General features: G+C 35.5%; 1 long non-coding RNA gene across 12 annotated transcripts in view; it reads left to right on the top strand.

Moving 5' to 3' along the window:
- The window catches only part of LOC145673922 (uncharacterized), a 61778-nt gene that overhangs the window by 10458 nt on the left and 27163 nt on the right, over positions 1 to 24157 (top strand). For 6 of the 12 annotated variants that reach the window (XR_014128859.1, XR_014128860.1, XR_014128850.1 and 3 more), the window contains exons 2-3: positions 7271 to 7471; positions 14199 to 14261. This is a non-coding gene — a long non-coding RNA (uncharacterized LOC145673922). Of the gene's footprint in view, positions 1 to 7270; positions 7472 to 10210; positions 10314 to 14198; positions 14262 to 24157 lie in introns of all 12 variants that reach the window. The other 6 variants (XR_014128854.1, XR_014128855.1, XR_014128849.1 and 3 more) reach the window with 2 other exon arrangements.

Genomic DNA, 24157 nt, shown 5'->3' on the forward strand with positions numbered 1-24157 from the left:
GTCCACCACCAGGGTTGGCAAAAATCATGGTTTTTATTTTAAAAACCAAAAAAAAAACATTTTTTTTTTCTTTTTTTTTTTTTGGTTTAAACCAGGTTTTTATGGTTTAAATAATTTGCTCTATATATTCATATCATATATGGACAGAAATAAGTTTGTTTCGCCTTAATGTTATTATGCAACAACTGGGTTATGCTGGAAGGGGTCACATAAGCTTAAAGCGGAATAAAAACCGCTTCTCGAGTTACATCCGAGAGAAATTATCCTTCATTTGAACTCGGAACCAGGACTAATTGGTCACAAATGCGATACGTCTGCCGACTAACTCACGAAGGAATCCTGATAAAAATAGGTTGTACTGATCTTTACATGCTTTTTAATATAACTGTCAAGAGTCATTTCAGAAGGACAAAAAGATAAACATTTGCACAAGTGAAACTATTACACAGAATTACATATGAACAATTTCAAAGTACTACGGAGTACAGAAGAACTAATTTAGTTTAAGTTAGTTAACAACGACTTTTGTTGGTCCAAATTAAAGAAATACACCGACTTAATCTGCATATCAATAAGAAAAGTGAATAAAGATAGGAATTATTTGAGTCCACTTTGGCTCAGACTCATTTATACATAAATATAGATACCAAAGATACTTATCTCACTAAATGCCTCTCGTGGGGTCTGTATGATCCTCCCCCCCCCCCCCCCCCACACACACACACAAAGTACGGCACTTTCGATGTATTTTATCAATAGTAAACATTGAAACGAAACAATATTTAGAATTTTTCTTCGATTGCAATTACATAACAATAATAACTACAAAAAATCTCAAAATAAACATTTATAAACTTTTTTTTTTTTTTTTTAAAAAAAAGTTGCTTTTGTAGTATAATCTTTTTGAGTAATGAATGGGGAATTTAGGTCTGAATATAATACGAATAATATACGGAAGTGAAACGTAATAACCCACAAATGTGTGTTCATCAAGATTTTACAAACACTTACACTTTTGTGAACATTTTTTGTTTTTTGGTTTAAACCAGTTGGTTGTTTTGAAAAAACCAGCTGGTTTAAACCAGCCAACCCTGTCCACCACAAAGCTCACTTGGCGAGGGCTGGGATCGAACCCGGGACCCCAAGCACCAGAGGTGAACGCTCCACCACTGAGCCACCGCGGCCCCTTAGAACCAAATGAAATCCATGAGTTTTAAAAGAATCATCTTGTATATGTTCTATGATGAACTATGTAGGAAAGGTGTTTTTAATTGTTCCTATAACTATTCTCTGAACTTATAGTTGTAATTGTTTTATTTATGACAAAAAGTCTCAGCTTCATTGTGTGATGAAAAGTAGTTTATAGTAATACCCCGCGAAAAAAACATGCAAGAGGTATTGGACTCAAGGCAGAAAAATAAATTTGCTTTTCTTTTAATAGGTAATAACATTTTATTCGTTACATTGTATGGTTTTCGTTTTTACAATATGAAGTGTCGTAAATTATCGTAAGTGGTAATATTCAATATGTATTACACCGAATCTACCTTACACCAAAATTTCCGTACACTCAATTTTCCTAGACCCGGTTTTCAAACTATTACATTTTGCATCTTAATTTTCCTCGCATTACACAGTGTTTTGTCTTAGTTTTTTTTTCTTTTGATTTTTTTTTTTTTTTCGTGTATTTCTGATTCTTCTCCGCATTTTAGAAATAACTATATGTTAGGTTAGTAGCTGGAGCCTCTCAAAAGTGTGATAAATCACAAATGACAGGTTGTTTTAATAAGACTATTTAATAGGCGATGCGATGTGACGCCTTTCCATAGTTTTCATTGAAATCGAGGGTTAAGTTCCGATCAGCCCCGCTGCACCCAAACCAATGTGCTAAATGAATCAAGTCAAACAAAACCTAACCTACCTAATCTAATGTAATTTAAGCTATACATAAGTCATTCCTATCATGTTGAAACACTGGGGGCAGGGGTTAACGGAGGTTGTCAATGACAATTCTACATGCAATATTGAATAATTCTTGGAGAGTAGTTATCACGTGACCAACGACGACAGCATGATAGTTCAGAGATGTGGCGTAGCCAGAAAATCACTAGGGGGTCTCATGCATACACATAAGTATGTGTATGTATATATATATATATATATATATATATATAATGGCTCGAAAGATAACGACACGAAATACGGGTCTAGCGCCGAATCAAATTTTCGAGCACCGTATACATGATATAAAGAGGTTAAAAATTTTATATAATAGGAAGTACATTAGGCTAATTTTCCGCAGACGGCGGCCCCGGATTAGATCCACCTGAACCTGTTGTCAACGTTGCATTACTATTTCTGTATGTATCTTAACATACCCTACCAAGAATTACTCTTTTATTTCCGTTGTTTACTCTTAACTTTTAATCACACTTCTTATTTTCATTCTTTCTTTGCTCTCCACTACTACTTTAGCCTATGGGGCCGCGGTGGCTCAGTAGTAGAAAGTTCACCTCTGGTGCATGGGGTCCCTGGTTCGATCCCAGCTCGCGCCAAGTGAACTTTGTGGTGGGCAAACACCGTGTGCTTGGGTTTCCTCGAGGTTCTCCCGTTTCCTTCCACTTTCTTCATTTCACCATTTCATTCATTATTTCATCATCACAGTCTTCTTTAGCCTAGCTGGCATAATCGTGGGACGTAAAACTCAGATTCTTGCTCTCCACTAGGTATTTTATTCGTCTGTATACTTTTCGTTCAGCTAGTCTATATATTAAAATGATAGGTTTATATGTTTGTTCGGAATCCTTTCGACAATGAGATCTCGAAAACCACAAGTGCTAAGAAACGTGCCGTTTTGACTTGATCGATTGCAAATTTTGTGTAGATTGTCCAGTTCTAATTCAATATATATTTTTTAAAAGGCTGTTATTTCTTTATTACATTTTTAGGGGTACATTGGAAGTGTTGAAATGTTGAAAAAATAAAGCGTCATATCCTACGAGTTATACATTCCAACACAACATAGTTGTATACAGGGATTGTATATCCTCAGGCATTTGTGTCCTGGCCAAATGATAATGAAAAACGAAGGATAACACTTCTCCAGTCTAAGATAAATCTTTATTGTTTGGAGTGTTTTCCCCAATGAACACCATATATCACTAACATTATAATTGTGTGTTTAATTTATTATCTTATTACATACAGCACGCAAGAAGGAAGAAAACACTGGTCATACATGAATTAGAAAATCCAACTGGAAGTAGGCTCAAAGCTTAAACTGCGAGATATTGAGAAAATAATGTATAAATGTCTCCTTTATGGTACCCTTTTCCTATTTTTATCAAGACGTCTTTCGCTTGTGTGTGTAAAGGGACATGTCCATATGTTGAGGAAAGACAAGAAAATTCATGCTCATATGTAAATGATGCGGTGTGGAAAGAGCGCAGGTTCAGCTAGTTTTTGTTAAAATCATTTCTAACGTTTAAATTTGTTACTTATTCGTTGGTCTGTATCTTGGCGAAAAGAGACAGCGTGTCAAGGAAGTTCCTCTTCCCCCGAATGTGTCCCTGATTTTCACTTTCCCATTTTTCATTTCCCAGTTTTTGTTAATTCTAGACAATAATTACACGGTTTACCTGGAGCCGTTATTTCTTTATCTTTGCAGTTACCCACAGGATATGCAAACAAATTATGCTACATAGTAGGCTGAGATGCCAGAAACAAGTGCATTTTACGCTGAATAATTTGGTGTATTTGTCTTCTTCATTTAATTGTTTAAATTTGTACTTCATTTGGTTATTTTAATTTAAATAAAATTTACATATGTCAACTGAAGAAGCTACCTTATTTTTTTTTTCTGATATCGCGGACGCGATGCTCATCATTTGCTATGTTTTATTCTCTTAATATTAGTTACTAATTTAATAATCATTTTTCACAATTTTTAGGTCATATCCATGTTTTTAAGGACATTTTGTAGGTCATATTATTTTTCATTGTACCATAAGAAAAAAAATTAAAATATTAAATAAATAAAAATCAAAAGAGTGAAATTATACGAAGGGGTTGCAATCTCTTATTGTCACAATTGATAATATTTTATTAATGAAACAACTGACTTGTCAGCTTAACTGCATAACAGATCATTTATAATTTTACTCAATACTTAACAAAACAGAAATTAGCTAAATATTTAAGTATTAAAATATTTCCTGTCACTTTCAGAGAGGACCTAATATCATGTTACATGCAAAATAGACAGTTAAAGTTCTCTGTAGTCATACTGTACCTTATTGCATTTTTCGCTTGGATTTGACCAAACAATGGTCTCTCTTGCGGTATTTGTAATTTCGTATTGATCTTTCCATTTCGATGCTGGATGCAGGATCCAAATGCAGAATGCGGAATGATCTTTTAGTTGCAAACTTGGTCATTTTATATGGACTATTGTCCTTGTTTGCCTTAATTATTTTTACTTTGCCAAAAGCCAGCATAAAAATTTACAAAATCTTAGGAAAGTTCTAATTACATTTTCTGACAAAATATTGTTGTTATCTAATGATATAAAAATAAGTATTTTTGAACTTTAATTTACCTTGAGGTTTGCTTTCGTCTTTTTCGTGATTGTTATCTAAATGTTAATTACTATTGAAAAACATTGCTATTTGACTACAGGTGATTCTTAACTATTTTGCTTCTGCTTCCAAAGATTTCTTAATTACAAATACTGTCCTTGTAATTTTTAAAAATGTTATGCACGTATCCAACAGTTAAGATATTACAAAAAACTTCGTTCCATTTTCACCTACCGAATTGCCAATTTTATGGATAAAAATGATGATTTTTAAATTCATAATTCATGCTTTAATTACATCATGAACTTTCCGTCTTCTACTCATGGCTATAACAAGTGGTGGTGCGAATTTTTCAGAAGTAACAATAGCAATTAAACATTCAGTTGACTTAAAATTTCAGATTTATTTCGCAATTCCGAGCAGTAATGCAGCGACTGAAAATGTTATCGATAATTAACCCTCAGTAGACAGAAGAAAGAAAGTTCAGCTTTTTAATGAGAAGTCTGAAGAAATGTCCGCATTTGGTAATTTAGTTGTAACCCTAATCTTGCGTTACTCAAATTCATTTCAGTATTCTCAAGGCTTCTGCGTTGAGTAGTTACGTGTTTCAAATCGCGACATAGGTTGTTCATGTCAGAACATAGACATGTGTAAGAAAAGATCAAGGGTGAAAATCATTGAAAGGTAGAATACCATAATGTTAATAGGCACCTTTGTAAACGTGTATAGTTATCATTTTGTAAGTGTATATGTATCATTAAGTATTTGGACTAATTTATTGTGTTATTTTATAACGTACTGCTTTAAGAATTGTGTACACATATATGGGCTGTTAGTTACGGAAGTACAGTTATGGAGGCTGCAAGTTATGGAAGTACAACAAACAGGAAATTGGATCATTGACAGATATTTAATCCTGACCCGAATTCCGTTTAAGTATTAGTTGTCCATTTACCAGTAGAAGCTAGCGCTATTATTTCTATATTTATTACCTCTTTGGTTATAACTATATAATGTAGTAATTTGGATCCCCTTCAAGTCAGTAATTCTTGAAACTAGAATATGATAATTCGTGGACGTTAAGTGACGGTTGATGTGAGCAGTATGATTTTAAAGATATCGCATAATCATAAGGCCACAGGAGACACAGTCTGTTCGTATTGCTACGTATACTAAGAATCCATAAAGTATACCTAGGTAGTAATGTTTTGTAGCTAAAGAAACTATTTAGTCTGTATTGCTTAACCTTTAGATGCCTGTCAGGGATTTTAACAAAATCGTACTCTCACGTTGGGGCTCTGTTTATCCTTCTAATTATCACAGAGTCATGATTCATACACCGTTGGAAAGCTTCTAGACCCAGATTCTAACGAGATTCGTGCAATTCCCACCATATTCGTAGAAGGAATAAAAAATCATAAGAGATATGAAAAATTGACTGCGGGGCCCTGGCAACCCTTGCAGTCACCCTACGCTGATAAAATGATGCTATTGTGTAGGCCAGACACTTGTGACCAGAATATATATATATATATATATATATATATATATAAAGGGTAAGGAAAAAACAAGGAATGTCCATGTGTGTACTTTATGGAGTTCTTTGTCCTATCTTTTGGTGAATCTTGGTACTATTTGACTGTATATACCATGCATGTGTAAATGTAGAAATGTCCAGGGAAAATGGCAAAAGATTTGACTAACTCTATTCATTTTATACGCGGTTTTCAATATTAAAACGTTGTTTTCTCAAAAATGCAGTTTTGTGACATTCCTTCTTTTTTCCCCTTACCCTTCATATAAAATGGTAGTCACTGCTGCAATACAAAGCGAGATGGAAATTCCTTGTCAAAAAAATAAAAAATAAAAAAAAAAAAAACTTCACCGTCTCCCCTTTGCCCATGGTACCCCTCACATAAAATGCATACTGGTGGAAAGCTTCATCCGTCAGAAATACATTGATACCAAATCATATTTCTAGCTAACTTAATTAGGGGCTGAGTAATTGATGTTAGTCGTAAAAATAGATGTAATTTACGTCAAAAAACAAACTCCAGGAATTGGCCAGCTTTGCCCTCCCCCATATAAGCAACAAGTACAAATACAGAATATTACCATGTAGTGGTCTACTTCATTGCTTCACATACCAATTTTTATGAGTGCCCCAAGGGGTTGAATGCTCCCCAAAAATCTGTTAAGAAAACAAATTTACTCTCCCCCACACAACATAAAATGCACACTGGCGGAAAGCTGCATCCTTCAGGAATACATTGGTATCAAAATCATCTTCCTACCTTAATTTTGAGCTGAGCTATTGAGGTTTAAAGCCCCGACGCAGCAGTTGCGTGAATGGACGTTTAAAGGTTAGTCAACACACACAAATTTGATATGGGGAAATTGCTTTCTAGTTAATGTTAAATGGCGTGTATATAAACTATTTAGACCAGATAATTTGAGTATATTACCTTAAGATTTAAGGAACAGTTATTATTCGATCTGATGGGTTTATATTATGATTCCCACTAGAAGTAGTTACAATGATGATTTATACCTAGCTCTCTGATGCATCCTGATGAGTGCATTGTCTGAGTAACTTTCTTCTAGTAATATAAAAATTAATTTCCTCTTGTTTTTCTCTTGTTAATGAACTTCCGAACGACTTACATATTAAATATTGTAATATTTTATTTTAGGGATTAGAGCTGTGAAAAGGAGGGAAGTCAGGAAAGCATATTAATTCTTGAAAAGTATTAAGCAGGCCAAATTGTGGAAATAATTGAAAAACGTTGCAAATACATATAAGCAGCGTCATGGCAAAGAATCAAGCAGTAACTTCGTTACGAAAAATTTTCCTGTGGATGGGAAGAAGCGTATCTGCTTTTCTGTATAATAAGGTAAGGAAGTATTTTTATCTTAGATTGTATCATATATTGTATGTCGTTCAGTTTTATATTGTTCTTGCCTTCCCAACGTTTTTCTGTTGCCGCTAAAACGTGAGATGTATAGTTGGCACAACTTGCCATGTTATCTTTAGACTTTTTTTTTTTTTTAGATCCAATAAGTTTCAGGCATTTTGTGTGTGTGTGTGGGGGGGGGGGGCTTATATCTGGAGAATTACATATAATGTACCCAAACTATAACTTAACTCAGTATGATGTGCTTATGCCGTAAAAAATACGAAAACTCGATGTAGGGGTCGTTCAAAAATTTTGTGGCCCCTGATCCAAAAACTAATTATTGGTCAAGATCGCAATCTTTCGATGCATTTTTTTCTATCATTCCTAAAATTCTTCTTTCTCTCTCTCTCTCTCTCTCTCTCCTAATCATATATTTCTTATGTTCATTGTTATTATAGTAAGGCTTTATTATATTAATCGAGATAATTTGTATTTTATCTATAAACTTTTCAGCCAATTCTGTGTAGATTGTTGCTTAATCTTGAAATTACGATCGCGGAACCATAATAAATATTCGTCCATTGTTAATATTTGCCTTTATGTCGAAACTGGAAGTAAATTAATTTCTGGCTAGGATACAAAGGTAATCTGTGGTCTTCTGTCGAAATATTTCTCTTGCTTCTCGTGAGCCTTCAATAGTTTTCCCTTTTCACTTAATTAGGTGGTCTCTCGTGTCAAATGATACCCCGCATGCCCCCTTCCCATTTAAAAATCCACAGTTGGATCCAAGATGGCAACCATGTCGTGCAGTATGGTCCATTACCCATCGAACAACATATATCATGAACCAAGTGTGAGCGCCAAGCCGTTCGTGTGCTACAGGGGTATTAACAGACTTATGTCTCACCTTGTATATGAGCCAATAACAAGGTTCTCAGCGGCGGTGATGCGTTTAACGTGTAAGACATCACCCGTTGATTGAAAATGTATGGACAAGCATTTCGTATAGTTGTTACAAGCCTGCACATTTAACAATAATCTAAATTCTTTAGTGTTTGATTTCCTTAGTATTAGCAATTGGAATGAAAAAATTGCTAATGCTTGTCTCCTTTATAATGTAAGAATCTAACAGGGTATCTGTTTATCAATGTGATCCTATGTTCCTAGTGGAATAAGTGAAGAACGGTGATGAAATGAAGCACTTTCATCTATCCGTATCTTATGTTGAGTAACCAGTATCTTCTGTGCTGTATGAGAATGTATCACTGTACTAGTACAATAAATTGTGTGCAGCGATTTTTTGATGTGGTAAGTGAGGATTTATATCAGAGATCGAGGTTGAACTTTATTAACGATGCTCTGCTGTGTGTATCAAATGACTTGTAATTTGGAGGCAAATTTTTCCTGTATCATAATGACTATAAGCCTGTGTCAACAATCACTGGTAAATTGTATGAATTAACCTTGACGCTCAATTTCTTTCAAAAATTGTTTTTTTCTCGGTCGTTGCAGGTCGCTTGAGTAAAAAAATCCTCCGTGCAGTTGGAAATTTCTATTGTACTATTCCGATTGTAATAGTACATTCTGTTGTACTGACTAAGCGTATACTCTGAGTATGCTGATCGTTGATATTGTGTGATAGTGGTTCTTGCTGTGTGGCCCGCGAGGAATGACTATGCCCTGCGAGCTCGCCTTTCCCGAGTTAGAATTTTGAGGTTATTCCAACAGTAGGAGAAACGATGTCCCCTTTTGTAACATACAGCTCATAAAGATATGTTGCTGTCTCTCTTAGTTTTTAGTTTGCTTATCTGTGTGATTGCCCTTCCCAGTATTTTTTCGCGCCTTTGTTCGTTTTTCCTCTGATGTGCTTTTTTCGTTTGTTCGTTTTTCTTCATTGTGCCTAAAATTATCCTTCATAGTATTTTGTGCGACCATTCAAGTTCAGCTATTTGGTTTATTGTCTTGGTTAGATCGGTTTTGAGGGTGGATTTTGATTTACTCGGGAGAGATTTGCAATTAAAACTGCTAGTGCTTGTGGCTGACCGATAGTTGACTGGTGGGGAAACGTTATATTGTGGCAGTGTAGAGAGTGTGAGTATTGCATCTACGAATAATTAGGTGTATATTGAGGCTTATGAACAGTAGAAATGAGCTGTTGCGTGTCGGTTGATATTGGAGTTGAAGTGTGGGATTGCAGGATTATTAAATTTGCTTAAGAGTTGTGAAGGTGACGATCAATCGGTGAAGATTGATGCTTTCTGCGGTGCCGTGGCGGCTTTTATCCTGCATTGTTCCTTTTAATTCATTGATCTTAGTTACTTGACGATGGTTGACGACGTCTTCGTGGTTGTCTGAAGTTGTTACAGCTAGCACGTGGTTACTTATAGATCATGGCAATATGGTTTTATCTTAAATCGCTTTAAGTTCTAGAAAATTGTTGAAATTACTATTCTCACAGTTTTGTTTGTTCTTTCATTCATACACATTTTCACGTACGTGGGAGCGAATTGCTGATAATGCTTAGCCTCCCGGGACAAGCGCTGTAGTAACTAATAAGCAGACCTGTGCGTTGTAATTTTAGCAAGAATTGATTTTTTTTGTAAGTAATGATACAGTTTAATTTTTGTACGCATTTTAATAAATTTGTACTTTAATATCTTCGTACATTGATTGATTGAAAGTTTGAGGCGTCAATTTACTTACATGTATATTCCCTGTCTTCATAATTCGTTATAGGTTTGAATCGTGCAAGTGATAAACCAATTTGTTGAAATTCAAGTTCGTTGGTTTGAGAGTGTAGTGCATAATAATAGGAAGACGAAAATCGCTGGCATGACAGGTGTGTATTTCCTATAAGAAAAAAATGCTTAGTTTTAGAATTCCAATGCAGTGGAATAAACATGGATTTACGGAAGAAAATTAGTATTGTGACGATGGTAAAGTAGAAGAATCATTAATTCAATTTCTAAAGAAAAGGTATATCGAAAGAAAGTTAAGTGGAATACGATATTTAAAAAGAACACGGAAAGAACAATTGGTAAAAGCGATATCATTCACAGTTGAATATAACAGAATAGCTGCAAGGGGAAGGTGTAAAGAATGGCAATTTTGAACACTACTTTTACTTCCGTGATTCTCCACCACTTTGCGGGAGGAAATTGCTTTATAACGCTTACTTGGAACATAGATGGGGCGAAATACTCAGTATTATTAATTTGAAAATCCATAACTCCTTTAAGGTATTTCGGATTTCTTTCGTAAATCCATTATGCTATGCGTTCTTGGTCACTATTCAAGCGATGTCCCATGTAAATAGGATCCATCATATTGGAAAAAAAAAAATGGAAGTATTGGAGTGTTTGATTAAATCTCTTTTCAAAATGACTGATATGGTTGTAGCACTTCTTTTATTAAATCGAACCACACTTCAACAGCACGTGATAAGATTGTTGACTCACATGAGGATTTCCAGCACAGCAGCAACAACTTTCAGTTGTTTCTCCAAATGCAAAGTCTTGGTGTAATTACCAACATTATCTAACATTTTTCATTTCGATTTACCAATTTCACGTTTATCGAGGTATTTCCCTACACTTGTGGTAGTCGACAATAAACGTCTTGATACAGTTAGGATAAGAACCCCATCGAGTGTTATCAGCATCTGCAGCATCAGTCTTTTTTTTTTTTTTTTTTTTTCATTTTTTTTTCAGCCATCCATGAGCCTGGTGTGTATTTCGAAAATATTTTTCTACTTCAACAATATGTTTGAGAACTGATTGAGGTGAAACGTTCTTTTCAACTAAATTTAAAAGATGAGCTAAGCACCCCTGCTTAATAATGTGCGGGTGTTTTTCTTTAAGAATTTCCTACATTTATTTATTTTTATTTTCTCGTCTGTCACCACTGCGAAAACTTTAATCCCAAACTTCTATTCACATTCTGTGATTGCAGTCAGCTACAGCTGGTATACTTTCTTGCTGTTTTATTTTTTTTTTCGGGGGGGGGGGGGGGCAGGATCACATTCACTGTTCCTGTATGGATACTAATTCCTTGTATTGGATCATTTCGAACACTGGCCCAACCATCTAATGTTATAGCAAGGCTGCTGGACTTAAGTCACTCAGCTGTACGTTGATTTCTTCTGCAGTACGATCTAGCAGTATTTCATCAATTGCTTATGCTGAAGGAGGATTATAACCAGGTCTCAATGTTTGTCGTGGTTTTAAACTAATTTAATTCTGCAACATTGAAAAGAAAAAAAAGTTCCTGCGTAGAAAACAATTGCTATTGCCGCATCTAATGTTCTTCTGTCTTTCAGTGGTTTTTACTACAAATTCACTCATTGAACGTCGCATTTTACTACAGCTGTTCATGGGAACGAAGAGTTTAAGTTCGTCAGAAAAATAAGGGAACAGGTTTTATTCGTGCCTTAGAAGCTTTCTCATTGAGGTTATAGTTTGTTGTAAATTTTGAAGTTGAAAAGTAAAATTAAAATCAAATTAGCCAGGTGGTTCGCCGTGTTCGATTGTCAAGTTTTCCAAATGGGTGTTTGAAAGTTGAGAGCATTTGTAATAATCCGTTCGAATGCTTCATATCTTGAAGCAGGTTAACAATGAATTAACACCGTCTGTAGTTAGGATGTGATTTCAACTGGTTTTCTAGTAGCGAGATGTAAGCCTATTGAAGAATATAGGTAAACCTCCTCGGTTTTTGAAAAGATAGGCTGGAGTTGGCAACTCGTCATTGAATTTCTAAACACAAGATTGAAAAAGCAGTCAGTTTCCTGAGATCTCGTTTGTGCTTGTATTTTATAAATGTGAAACATTTGATGTTGGCATAATGCTAAATCAAATTCTTAAATGCTGGCTTTAGTTCATATAGTGAAATCTGGTGTTTCAAGGCAAAGGTGAGTTGTCCGTGAGAAGTAATTATTAAAAGTTGTATTTGGTAATCCTGTATCTGGGTAATAATTTCAATGTTTGCCAATGAAGATCCAAAAGATAGACCTAGTATTGTTCTATTAATGAGCCTTGGATGTTAGGATTGGTTTGAATCATTTTACTAGAATGTCATTGACAATGAGCAATCATTAGAATGTCATCGACTTTTTTATTAACTTTGAAACATGAGACCAAATACTCAATTATATAAAAATTAAGTACGGTAAGCATTGGTACTTGTCGTGCATAGTAATTGAAAAATTTCATGATGTGCTCATCATTGTAGGTGATAGATTCACTGTGGTTAAATTCTTCCTACAAAGAAAGAAAATACTGACTTTACAATTTAGTTCACAACGAGTGCATTCATTTTAAAACTAATCAGTATCAGCACGAATGTAAAAGTAAGAGTACTGCGAAAGAGCGCTATCTTAGAAATTAATGGAATAAAAGGTGCAATTAAAGTTTTTCGATATCTATCCAAAATGAATCAAGAACATATTTTTATTACTCTTTAATAGTTTTATTATCGTTATTACAGACTAAAATAAATTTGTTTTATAGTCTAGTGCTTTTAGTAAACTTTGTTTTTAAATCGTGGTTCATAGTAAGATAGCATGTGCAAGATACAGTTGACTGGGTTTCAAGTGCTGAGATTGCCCTTTTTTTATTTCTATTGTATGAACTTGGTTTCATTCTTTATTAGTATCTTCGTGAATTTCTTCTGAAGATAGGCCCAGAGCAGCGGAAAGAAAGGTGAGCGTAATGTTCCTTCTTCAGTTTGTCGTCTGCTTGCTGCTGTTGATGACTAACATGTGGTTGGAATATTACAGTATTCAATTTACGATGGGAAATTAAGACAAGTATTTTGAAAACCAAATCACTTATATCTCAGTGCTCCTTCGCATCACTACCTGCCCCATAAGAAAATACTAGTATTGACACTTATTAAAAGAGCATTTAGGATCTCAGTTGATACATACATCAATGCTGAAATTAACCATATCAAACACTATTAAACAACAGATACGGTGCAGTACATTTAAGGAAATTACTGACAAAAAGACGAACGTTCGCGCAAGAAGAAACAATAGAGCAGAATTAGAACGTGATGAAAATGTAACAAAAATAGCAGTTATGCTATACGTTCCAATGATGGAACGATAGGACTAGGAGAATACTAAAAAATATAGGACAAAAGCAGTCTACAAACCCACCAACGAGATAAAGAAATGGCGTATAGTCAAGGATCGAGCAACTCTCAGGGGCCCCGGAGTTTACAAAATCAGCTGCAAATATAGTAGTGTATACCTTGAACAAACAACACGGTATAGAGCAAAACTCCGTATGTGAAGACACGAGATGAAAACATTACTGTGGCCGAACATCTGCTCTGCACTTAAATCGAATACCTTATATAACTCAGAGATACTGCACTTCAGACTTGCTACAATAATTATGAGCGGCTAATCAAACCACCGAAATAAAAGAGCATCCTAATAACTTTATTGAGATATCAAATACGAACTGAACTCGATGTGACATACCCTTGTAAAGACTAAAATGCCGGCAGCGCATCAGAAGACCACCTACCAGCTATAATATGAGGTTGTTATAGTATTTTTGAGTTTTTGATAATTGGATAGATGGGTACTTTCTTAAAGCTTAGACAAACGTGTGTGTTCAAAAGTATTCAGTTTTCAAGTATTTTTTCGAAATCACTTCATCATTTATTTTTTCCTTATTTTTCTCAAATGTAAGTCGCAGTTTTATATTTATTTCAGGAGTTGAAGACATGAAGACAGTTTTTCAAAATTATTATCAGCATCTTCAAAATGGACGTTATTGTAAGTATATTAGTAAAATTTTCTACGTAAAGATATTTAGGTAGAAGTCGACTTACGATCAGAACTTTAGTGGTTCTGTTTAAAGTAACTGACAGAACTACACACTTGCTGTTATATTTATGTTGGAAGTAATGTATTGTGAGTGAATACAGTAATTGGTAGTGAATTACGTACTCACGCCTAGGAAAACATCTAATTAATCCTTCTGTTCCGAAAGGTTAAACAGGAGTAGTGTGCACTTTGCGAATCATTATGCTGTGTTATTCGAAAAATGACCGATAATTGGACTCCACGACGGAGGAAGTTACAGTGATGAGATTCTCAGCTCTTTGACGTATCCTGATGAGTACATATTGTTCCCTATGTTTTCTGAGTGACTTCCTTTGTAGTTTGTTTAATGTAAAAGCTCGAGGAAAGCTGCAAGTATTTTGTAGAAATGTTACACAGATTGCACTGGTATAACTGTAAAATAACAACTGGTTAGCAGTAATTTTGGAGTGAGGTGTTCTATAGGAGCGAATTTTATACTGTTAATTCATACTGCAAAGTTTTATATATATCGTTACCTTAGTGGACGAAAATAAAACTGTTCCTTAAAATCTGAAGTATTCGGAGGATTTTGACGAAACTCAATTGATTTAGGGCCCCATAAATGCGGTAACTCGTGAAGTTAGAGAAGGATTACATTATCGGTATAAATGAGAAATTTACCAACTCTCACAGAAGTTTGTTGTTGGCTACATGCGAGGTATATCTATACAGTGTGTCTAGAAGAAGAGAAAGTTAAAAATCCATAGTAAGACACTTATTTCCTGAAATGAAGGGGAAAGTGTTACGGAATGAGCAAGTACTAGCTCTAGCAGGAACCACAGATGAATCAAGGTTCTAAATTTTTTTGAAGATAGCGCTATCAGTTTTTGCAGCGTCTTTTCGGAGAACGCGTGCAGCCTCAGCGCATATCTTCCACTGTGAAGCATAAAGGGGGTTCGGCGGCAATTGTATGTTTTTTTTTTTCCTTCGGGGAATACAATGAGTGAAAACTGAGAGAAACATAAAAAAGACCGTTATCACAACATCCTTCAACGACACAACTATCTGACTCGCGTCTGATTGGTACAGGGCTCGGTTTGCAACCTGGCAATATTCCAAAGCACATCCGTTCTTTGTAAACGTTGTGTGGAGTCCATAGCAGGATGGATTGATTTAAATCAGTCTGACTTAAACCACTTGATTCTTAAAATCGTTGATTTAAATCAAATTCCGAAATAAATTAATTTGAAGTGCAAATAAGTAAAATCCAGTCTCTGTTGTGTTATTTTAATTATGAAAGATAATCATAATACAATAAGATGCAAATGTATGTACAGCACAGTATGAGAACGAGTGTTTCATGCAGAGGATGATTAGGTTAAATCCCGTTTTGAACGGGTAACGGAGGAATTCTGCTTTATCTTCGTAACATAAGGTTTTTAAATCGTTAACTATTCCAACGAGAAATCATCATGGACATTTAAGACGAAAATTCTTTTGTGTGCGAGTCTGTTTGTTCCCAGATAATAGGGTCGTATTTATAAAGGGGTCCGATTCCCTCTCCGAAACTTAAATCTTTTTTAGATTTTATAACTTGAGGCGAAATTTGCGTATTTTATATGTATTTCGTGCCGCAATCTTTTTTTTAATAGATATCCCTTGGCCAAACATGAGTAACTTTTGTTAAAAGAAAGTATCATGTTGATAAACGTCGCCGTATATTTTCCTTAGTGCTTAAGAAACATTGGAATTAGAGATGCAAAATAGCCGGCTTTTTTGAATTGATGTTTTATATATATGTATACATAAAAAGGAAAAAAACGGATTTTTTTTCTTCATTTTCATGATTTTTCTATCTAAATAGCTTTCTTATAGTATACTCTATAGTTAAACAAGATTTCATGACCTAAATGCCATATTTCTCTCTAGAATTCACCATGATGGATGGAGCACATGTTTTATGAATTAAACATTAAGTAGTAGTATTTGAGAGCAATTTTAGAGGCTATATAACTTTATTTTAACTTCGGAGTTATCGACATTTTTTTTTCTTTAGAGCATTTCATTTTTAGTTATTCGTGTTTCATATTTTAGAGCTTAGTACACTAGTTTCTAGCATATACTTAAACTTATGTTTTTCAATATATCCGTCAGAGCATACTTCCACATTTTTGTTATATTGTAGCTGTGTAATGTAGCAATAATCTTCCGGATGTAACCTTGAATACCATTTTATACAAATAATCAGTCGGATTTAGAAAAGTGTTTTGGGAGTTTTTTTTTTTTTTTTTTTCCTCTTATTAATGGTTAGTTTTTCCTAAAAACGCCTGATATTCATTTGAGGGGAGCTTGAAGTTTGAGTAAAGACACAACTAAAATTTCGTTTGTTTTAGAAATTACGTAATTTCGGAGAACAGGCTTCAGACCGAAAGAAACTCCCACCCTAACCCCTTTCGGAAATCCGTCATTGCTGTAATTAGTAATAACAACAATTTAAAACATAAGAAATGAAACAGCCAGGATTCACACAGTACATCCACTATCTCTACATTCACAGATGGAATTAAGAACTTGTCGGAATGGTGGAATGCGGGACTGAATCCCGAATTTCCCAATAGAAGCAGAAAATCTAACCACTCACTCATGTTTGTTGTGCTTGACTTAAATGTATTTCGTAGTATTTCTTTTTTAAAGGGAAAGTTCCGTAATGACATGTTGAATTCCTGTTAAAAATTCAGAAACCTTCAGTACTGGGTAAACCGTGATGGTGTTTGTATATTCCAGAGCCTTGGAAACCAAACGCTCAGATGAACAGTATTACGCATATGATCCATGAACAGAAAATTCAGTACTTCCCTGACTCGAAACAAGCTTAAGAAACAGTCAGTACATTACAGAATTTGGGACTTTACCGATTTTGCAGGTCCGAAGCACCTGATAGGTGGTAACAGATTATTACGTATGTAATAAATGAATAGAAAATACATTTTCAACATTTCTGTTCCATTTCAAAGAAGTTTCTGTAGGGGTAGCAAATGCGGAAACGAGAGGTGCATTAACAAATTAGATGATTTTTGAGCGTCCCATACAAATATTGCATTTTTTTCAGTCATTTAAAGTAATACAGTAGAGCGTCGATTATCCGAAGTAATTGGGGGACATGCGTGTTCGGAAAACTGGTTTGTTCGGATAATCGAACTGTACATGTTTATTTGCCATGCGCGGAGCGGCACGCCTCAACTCTAAGCTGGCGCAGCTGTTGCTGTGAACAGCTTTGATACTGCCGCTACTTCTACAGCCAGTGCCAAACCGACATAAGTGTGCTGATTGTTGAAACACAGCGACTGGCGGCTTGGCCGACCAGCAGCGCCTTATGAAGGCCCCATTAGAAGCAATGTTCCGCCAGCGGTGGCTCAGTGCGGCGACTACTGTGGGAAACTTGGTTTGGGAGTGAGGGGGATGATGGACGGTAGGGTGGGAGAGAAACAGGTGCGAGCGAGTACACAGTTCGGTTAAGCGGTCGTTCGGTTGACCGACGTTCGGATAATCGACGCTCTACTGTACGTTAAATTGTAATAAAATAATAATTTTTCATTGTTACTCTAGTACGAATGTTTATGAAATTCTCAGAAGTCAGACATAATAAACTTATAGGCTACAACAGATTGACGACGGAATGATTTTTATTTAACAATCACCAGATGCAGCTCAGAGGCTATTTTATACTGGATATCTAACATGGAAAGGATTTGGGAAGGTATCGGCCAGGGCCTGTTTTAGTAGGTACCATCCCGGCATTTGCCTGGCAGGACTGAGGGAACCACTGGAAACCCCAGTCAGGATTGTCGGCAGCGGGAATCGAATCCATGACCTTCCGAATGCGAAGCCAACGTTGTACAATACGAAGCAAAAAACCTGCAACATGAAAGTTTAAGTTCATTGTGAAACTACGCCAACAACATAGGCAACCAACCTAACGTCTTTGTGGCACTAATCACTCCAGGATAACCTTCGGCTTCGTCCCCCTGCACACTTCGTTTGGAGCAAGAAATGCCTTGACCACGTGACTACAAATCACAAATTTCTCACAAGATGGAGTAATAGATTGAGGTTCTTCTCATTTTACATCATCAGTTTTAAAGAGTGAGAAAGAGAAAAAGGTCAACGTGATAAAAACTAAATAAAGAGGAATATGCGAAATATAAAGGAAAAAAAACGTGCGCATATATTGACAAATGACACATGCACTTCAAAGGAGACCACCTCAAATTTTGTTATGAACCATATATAATAACTGTGAGAATCAGCAAACCACAAAGACATAATTACACACAGTAAGTGTTATATAACACATATTTATTTAAACAAATAAAAATGCTCGCAGAAGTCTGAAAATGTCTTTAAAATCTCAACCATAACTGAAACAAGAGGTTACTTCTCTATTGTTTTTCTTCGTAGCATCCATCTACATGAAGAAATGAGAAAGAGAGAACATCTTAAGAGATTCGCACGTATACAATATCGGAAACTGCTAAATGGAAAAAATTACAGTTTTTGGATGGGATTCGAACCCAGAACCATAGTATTAGAAATCCCACACTCTACCGATGTAGCTAGTCTGACAGTAATGCCCTGTTCCTCCATCATTACCTATGAAAGGTGGAATGGAGTCTGCAGAAAACTATGTCTAACATGTCCACGACAGACCGCCTATAACCTATGTCTAATTGGTACTTTAAAAAGCTAGTTCTACACGTGCATAGAAAAGTAAAATCAAATGAGTAGTTAGTACACATCACTTTGTCTGTCTCACTCTATCTCTGACTATAGAAATCGAGGAAGAAGAGAAAAGTATAGAGGTGAGAACACAGGAAGAACAAGCAAAAATATAAGTTGCAGGAAACTGAATATCAAGGGGAGAGAGAGAGAGACATAGAGACAGAGAGAAAAATAGAGGAACGGAGCAAACGATTTAATATACATCGGAAAAGAAGGTTCACAACTGTGCTATACATTTAATGTATTGAATACTCTGCAGGCCCGTCTCCACTATATTTTTGGGCTGGCTACGGGCCTGATACTCTATTTCTTCTAAATTGCTTGCTAGATGACAAATATTAATTTGTAAAAAAGTAGCAAATGCCCGCGTTGTCTTGTTTTCTTACTGTTTCAGTAATAGTGGAAAACGTGGTTTATGCAACATAATAAATTACTAATTTTCCCACAACAATCATGTAGATGTTGTTGATGATTTTGAGTTTAACGTCCGTTCAGCAGCGAGACTATAGGAGACGTGGACCTACTTATTAACGTGGAATTCGAACCATATGAGCTGCTGCCGGGAATCGAAGCAACCATGTACTGTTGGTAAGAAATTTCTAAGCAAAAGAAAAAACTGATCAGCAAAATACATAAAACGATAGTCCTGCAAACTATTACTTAAAGAGAATTTATTGTAAAATCAATACATCCATGTGGCGGTATATAGTCGTAAAGTGATTAGAAAACTTAATATTAAACTGTCGATCACATTGTTTTACTTATTTGAATTCAATGTCGTATAGATTCGGTTTTAGCTCTAGATTTCAGCGTTCTCACTTCGATTCTTAACTTGTTGGAAATATGCATTAATCGAAATTATAAAAGTATACGAAATTTAACTAGCTAAAAGAAGAGAATAACATAAAAATCCGGATTAGAGTACGTCGTCGCCAACATGTGCTTTTATTTCAGGAAGCATAAAGTCGAGAAGATCAACATTTTTTTTACCATTAAGTAGGCCTATAATTCGATGGATACCACCTCAACCTGCAGTCTCGCATATCCATCCCCAACGGTGAATCGTCACATGACCCATTCGCGCTGAACGGGCCATATATTGTGGATCAAACCGTCTTCCAGATGGGCGATACACACGTGTTGGCCCAAAGTTTCCAGTGGAAAATATTTTCTCATCTGTAAAGACAACAGTGTCCCAGTGACAAGTAATATTTAGCTCTGCAAACGCCAGTCTATCGACTTTGTGATCTTCTGTCAATCTCTCCTTAACAGCAGCCCGGAAGGACCTTAAGCCTGCGACCCGAAGTCGCCGTCGGACTGTAGTTACATCACCTGGAAAGGCGGTAGACTGCTGCAGTTGTCGGGCACACATGAAAGGCTGTCGACAGCATTGATCAACTAATCGTTGGTCTTGTGTCGGTGAGGACACTCGTGGCTGACCACTTCCAGATTTTCGAGTTAGACTTCCAGTTTCCTCATATTTTTTTTCCACCATCTGAACGCTGTTGCACGATGCACGCCTAATCGAGCGCCTGCTTCAGGAACACTCAATCCCGCATGTTCAATAAGAGCGATAACACTCTCACGTACAGAATGATCATATTGCGCCATTCTTACACAAAAGTAAAAGTGCTAAAAACGTCTTTGAATATAGGATAATGCACAATATTGCTATACATGACGTCGTATTATGAAAGACATGCGCAGAAGAAGTAGATGTGCCTGTAATCAACTGTTGTTGCACGCAAAAATACTCACTCACTGTTAGTAACAAAATATTTTCCATTTTTTTTTTAAATCCAATACATTAGAATATAGTAGCAGTTACTATCTTTCAAGAACATAACTTCCATCGAGTGGTGGGCATAAACAAAAGCTCGTAACTATGCAACAGTTAACTTCCATCAAAACCCCCGAAGCACTTTACAGATTTAATCTGATTTATTTGTGCAATTTAGATACATATAAGATTACAACTTGTCTGGGAAATTTGTTCATACTCGTCTAAAACAGTTCTATTCTATTATTCGCCACTCGTATACATTATATGACAAACAACAAAACAGAAACAAGTAAAGTGCAAATACTCTAGACAATATTTTTCAAAACGTACTAGAGAATTAAGATATAGCCGAGCGGTTTAGTAGAGTAGTCTACTACCTCAGCCTTCTCGTGTTCAAACCCACCTGAGGTTTGTGTCTATTCTCTGCTTTTTTTTCTTGTGCTTTCACAACGAACGTTTTTTTTTTATAATTCCTATAAGCTATGACTTGCAAACCCTAAACAAAATACACATGTTCATTGTAATACTCTAATCCGGATTTTTGTTATTCTCTTCTTTTAGCTAGTTAACTTTCGTATACTTTTATAATTTCGATTAATGCATATTTCCAACAAGTTAAGAATCGAAGTGAGAACGCTGAAATCTAGAGCTAAAACCGAATCTATACGACATTGAATTCAAATAAGTAAAACAATGTGATCGACAGTTTAATATTAAGTTTTCTAATCACTTTACGACTACACGATACCGCCACATGGATGTATTGATTTTACAATAAATTCTCTTTAAGTAATAGTTTGCAGGACTATCGTTTTTTGTATTTTGCTGATCAGTTTTTTCTTTTGCTTAGAAATTTCTTACCAACAGTACATGGTTGCTTCGATTCCCGGCAGCAGCTCATATGGTTCGGATTCCACGTTAATAAGTAGGTCCACGTCTCATATAGTCTCGCTGCTGAACGGACGTTAAACTCAAAATCATCAACAACATCTACATGATTGTTGTGGGAAAATTAGTAATTTATTATGTTGCATAAACCACGTTTTCCACGATTACTGAAACAGTAAGAAAACAAGACAACGCGGGCATTTGCTACTTTTTTACAAATTAATATTTGTCATCTAGCAAGCAATTTAGAAGAAATAGAGTATCAGGCCCGTAGCCAGCCCAAAAATATACGGGGGGGGCGGCCGAAGTTAGGGGGAGCCCGACCCAATCATATTATACTTCATCACCATATTATAGTTCATTTGCAAGCCTATCGTGAAACCTTTATTGGGGCCAGCCAAAGTTTAGGGGGGCCCGGCCCCCCTAGCCCCCCGTGGAGACGGGCCTGCAGAGTATTCAATACATTAAATGTATAGCACAGTTGTGAACCTTCTTTTCCGATGTATATTAAATCGTTTGCTCCGTTCCTCTATTTTTCTCTCTGTCTCTATGTCTCACTCTCTCTCCCCTTGATATTCAGTTTCCTGCAACTTATATTTTTGCTTGTTCTTCCTGTGTTCTCACCTCTATACTTTTTTCTTCTTCCTCGATTTCTATAGTCAGAGATAGAGTGAGACAGACAAAGTGATGTGTACTAACTACTCATTTGATTTTACTTTTCTATGCACGTGTAGAACTAGCTTTTTAAAGTACCAATTAGACATAGGTTACAGGCGGTCTGTCGTGGACATGTTAGATATAGTTTTCTGCAGACTCCATTCCATCTTTCATAGGTAATGATGGAGGAACAGGGTACTACTGTCAGACTAGCTACATCGGTAGAGTGTGGGATTTCTAAAACTATGGTTCTGGGTTCGAATCCCATCCAAAAACTGTAATTTTTTCCATTTAGCAGTTTCCGATATTGTATACGTGCGAATCTCTTACGATGTTCTCTCTTTCTCATTTCTCCATGTAGATGGATGCTACGAAGAATAACATTAGAGAAGTAATCTCTTGTTTCAGTTATGGTTGAGATTTTAAAGACATTTTCAGCTTTCTGCGAGCATTTTTATATGTTTAAATAAATATGTGTTATATAACACTTACTGTGTGTAATTATGTCTTTGTGGTTTGCTGATTCTCACAGTTATTATATATGGTTCATAACAAAATTTGAGGTGGTCTCCTTTGAAGTGCATGTGTCATTTGTCAATATATGCGCACGTTTTCTTTTCCTTTATATTTCGCATATTCCTCTTTATTTAGTTTTTATCACGTTGACCTTTTTCTCTTTCTCACTCTTTAAAACTGAGGATGTAAAATGAGAAGAGAAATGAGAAGAACCTCAATCTATTACTCCATCTTGTCAGAAATTTGTGGTTTGTAGTCACGTGGTCTATGCATTTCTTGCTCCAAACGAAGTGTGCAGGGGGACGAAGCCGAAGGTTATCCTGGCGTGATCAGTGCCACAAAGACGTTAGGTTGGTTGCCTATGTTGTTGGCGTAGTTTCACAATGAACTTAAACTTTCATGTTGCAGGTTTTTTGCTTCGTATTGTACCACTTGATATACGTAATAAACAAAGAGAAGAACATGTTATTTTTTAGAAGGCTACGGCGTCGAAACTTAAATTTGTTTTGTGCGTTTGTTCAGTAAATATATTATCTTCTCGATGTGTTATTTGTTTGAACTCACACACAAAGTACAATAAATTCTGTATGTCATGTAACAGTTTTTCCTTGTTTTTGTATTTTTAATTCACAATAAAAAATATTTCTTATAATGCATATGATAAACTTAACTGCAACTTATTATATACATGGATTAATTTTTTTGGGATTCATAATAAAAATGTGTTAAGAATTAAAATTGTTTGAAATATGTTTTCGAAATTCATGTTTATTTTCGAGGTTTTGTAGTATTATCTGTATCCACTACTACTTAAATGAGTTTTTGCATTGTAGAGAAACGAAACGAAACCTGCTTTATCAATTTAAAGCAGAATTTGGAAAAAGCCCAAAATTTTCCCAAGCAAAAAAGCGAAGCAGAAAAAAACAGTCCCCTCCCCCCAAAAAAAACTTTTTTCGAACCTTTACTTCTCTATTTGGGATTGAAATAAGTTAACGACTGGCAATCAGTTCAAAATTCAAGCCCAATACTTTCACTTAAATGGTATAATTAACACTTCATATTAATTCCTAATGTTTTATCTTCAGTTCGTGACTTGTATTACGCGAGAAGAAAGATTTGATTTAAATTTAAAAAATCGATTTAAATAAAAATCAACAAAAATGATTTTTAAGAAAATCATTTTTTTTCACCTGGTCCCTAGTGGAGAAAAAAATGCTCCAAACCATAGAATGGCCCACCTAAT

Source organism: Thermobia domestica, chromosome 17, assembly GCF_964235325.1.
Source record: "Thermobia domestica chromosome 17, izTheDome1.hap1.1, whole genome shotgun sequence".
Lineage (NCBI taxonomy): Eukaryota > Metazoa > Arthropoda > Insecta > Zygentoma > Lepismatidae > Thermobia > Thermobia domestica.